The sequence below is a fragment of the Rhinopithecus bieti genome, unplaced genomic scaffold (genome assembly GCF_001698545.2).
Source record: "Rhinopithecus bieti isolate Rb0 unplaced genomic scaffold, ASM169854v2 scaffold_24263, whole genome shotgun sequence".
Classification (NCBI taxonomy): domain Eukaryota; kingdom Metazoa; phylum Chordata; class Mammalia; order Primates; family Cercopithecidae; genus Rhinopithecus; species Rhinopithecus bieti.
In genome coordinates this window covers 353,363-356,439 of record NW_016811410.1, presented here as the reverse complement: position 1 = coordinate 356,439, position 3,077 = coordinate 353,363, and the positions used below count along the sequence as shown (strand labels likewise).

The following is a 3,077-nucleotide window of genomic DNA, read 5'->3' as shown; positions in this document are numbered from 1 at the left end:
CTGCCGCCCGCCCCCCACCCCCCCCGCAGACAGAGCTGGGCAGAAGCTGGAACTGGCACCCCCTGCCCACCTCGGAGACACCCTGAACTGCAGGCTGCGACCCTCGTGCCGGGGCCCCGCCGTCACGGGAGGCCTGGAGACCACTGCCTCGGGTCCGCGGGGTCGGCCTGGCCTGGGACAACCAGAGGAGGCCCGCGGGAGAGGGTCGGCCGTGCAGCGCGCCCTGCACACTCCCATCCGCACACGCGCCTCGCACACACGCACACACACCCTCATCCGCACGCGCGCCACGCACAAGCGCACTTGCGAGCACACGCACCTCGCACACTGCCGTACACGCGCCTCGCACCCCCGCACCCACTCGGGCCCCCCGCCCCCACTCTGTAAGGAGAAATGTGGAAATAGCTCACAGGCGGCTCCACTGGCAGCTGCTGCAGGACGCGGTCGGGGAGGACGACGGTGCGGATGTGGATGCGGAGGATGCGGTTCCAGACGCTTCACAGCCGGGCGGGGCGGGGGCAGAAGCGGCGAGACCGAGGCTGCGGTCGCCATGGAAACGCGGCTGGAGGCGGGGCCTGGGCTCTGGCCCTGCACCCCCCTACCCCACCCACCGCCCCTGCTAGGGAGCCGCGCATGCGCCCCTCGGACCCTGCCCGGGCCTCACCACACACCTCACACACATACATACCTGACACACCCCCAGAAACCACACCTCAAACACCAGAACCATCCACACACCTCACACTCATCCCACACACCTCACAGACACACCCCACACTCTCACCAGACACATCTGACACACACACACCTGACACACACCTCAAACACCAGACACATCCAAACACACACCCCAGGCACACACACCCCACACACCTGACACACCTCCAGAATCACACACTTCAAACACCAAACACACACTTCACACATACCCGACACGCACCTGACACACACCCCAGACACACACCTGACACACACACCCCAGATGCACACACCCCAGATGCTCACCCCACACCTGACACACACACACCTCACACACCCCCAGAAGCATACACCTGACACCTCACACCCAACACACACCTGATACCCCACATTTGACACACCCCCCACACACCTGACACACACACCCCAGAAACACCTCAAACACCAGATACATCCAAACACACACCTCACACACACACCTGACACCCCGCAGAAACACGTCAAACACCAGACATCCACACACTTCACACCTGACACACACCTGACACCCCCAGAAGCACACCTCAAACACCAGACACATCCAAACACACACTTCACACACACACACCCGACACATCCACACCAGACACACCCACACACTTGTCACACACACCCCCCCCACACACCTGACACCCTCCCCTGAAACACACCCCTCAAACACCAAATACATCTAAACACACACCTCACACACACCCCAGACACCTCACACACACACCTGACACCCCAGAAACACAACTCACACACCAGACACACCCACAGACCTCACATATACCACACACACACCTGATACCCCAGAAACACACACCTTAAACAGCAGACACAGCCAAACACATGCCCCACACACACCTGATGCCCACATGACACATACCCCAGAAACACCAGAGACACCCAAACACACTCACCTCACACATACCCTTGACACACACACCACACACCTGACATACACACACCTGACCCACACTCCAGACGCACACCTGGCACACACCCCAGAAATACACACCTCACACACCAGACATATCCAAACACACACCTCACACACACCCCACACACCCCTCAGACACACCAGACACGCACACCATACACACATCACACACACCTCTTACACACACATCTGAAACACACTCCCAACTCACACCTCACACATGCCCTTGACACATACAGTTCACACACACCAGACACACCCAAACACATACACCTCATACACCCCAGACACACACCTCACATACCCACACACCTGACACCAGTCACACAGGAAACACACGTTTCACACACACCACACACCCAAACACACACCACACACACCCCTTAGACACGCCAGACGCACCAGACATACGCACATCACACATGCATCTCACACACACCTGGAACACCCCAGACACACACACACCTCACACACAACCCAGACACACCCACACACCTGACACCTCACACACACCCTTCACACATACATTTCACACATATGAGACGCACCAATACACACCCCAGACACACCCACACACCTGACAGTAGACACTCCAGAAACACATACTGTGGGGGAAAGGAAGAGAGATCAGACTGTTACTGTGTCTATGGAGAAAAGGAAGACATAATAAACTCCATTTTGATCTCTACTAAGAAAAATTGTTCTGCTTTGAGATGCTGTTAACCTGTAACTTCAGCCCCAGCCCTGTGCTCACAGAAACATGTTGCTGTATTGAATCAAGGTTTAAGGGATTTAGGGCTGTGCGGGATGTGCCTTGTACACAGTATGTTTGCAGGCAGTGTGCTTGGTAACAGTCATCGCCATTCTCCATTCTCTATTAACCAGGGACATGATGCACTGAGGAAAACCACAGGGACCTCTGCTCAAGAAAGCCTGGATATTGTCCAAGGTTTCCCCTCACTGAGACAGCCTGAAATATGGCCTCGTTGGAAGGGAAATACCTTACTGTCCCCCAGCCCAACACCCGTAAAGGGTCTGTGCTGAGGAGGATTAGTAAAAGAGGAAGGCCTCTTTGTGGTTGAGATAAGAGGAAGGCCTCTGTTTCCTGCATGTCCCTGGGAATGGAATGTCTCGGTGTAAGGCTGACCATTCATTTTATTCTGAGACAGCAGAAAACTGCCCTATGGCTGGAGTTGAGATGCTGGCGGTGATACTGCTCTGTTACTGTTTGCTACACTGAGATGTTTGGGTAAAGAGAAACCTAAATCTAGCCCATGTGCGCATCCAGGCACAGTACCTTTCCTTGAACTTATTTATGACGCAGATTCCTTTGCTCCATGTTTTCCTGCTGACCTTCTCCCCACCATCACCCTGTTCTGCTGCTGCACTCCCCTTGCTGAGATAGTGAAAATAGTAA

General features: G+C 55.4%; 1 protein-coding gene across 2 annotated transcripts in view; it reads right to left on the bottom strand.

Moving 5' to 3' along the window:
- Positions 1-713, bottom strand: part of CALY (calcyon neuron specific vesicular protein) — a 12,341-nt gene extending 11,628 nt beyond the window's left edge. Inside the window, exons 1-2 of one of the 2 annotated variants that reach the window (XM_017893815.1) lie at positions 411-713; positions 71-172 (exon numbers count right to left, since the gene is read on the bottom strand). The gene's annotated coding sequence lies outside the window, so the exon portion shown is untranslated. The remainder of the gene's footprint in view (positions 1-70; positions 173-410) is intronic. The other variant, XM_017893814.1, reaches the window with a different exon arrangement.
- Between the last annotated feature and the right edge of the window lie 2,364 nt (positions 714-3,077).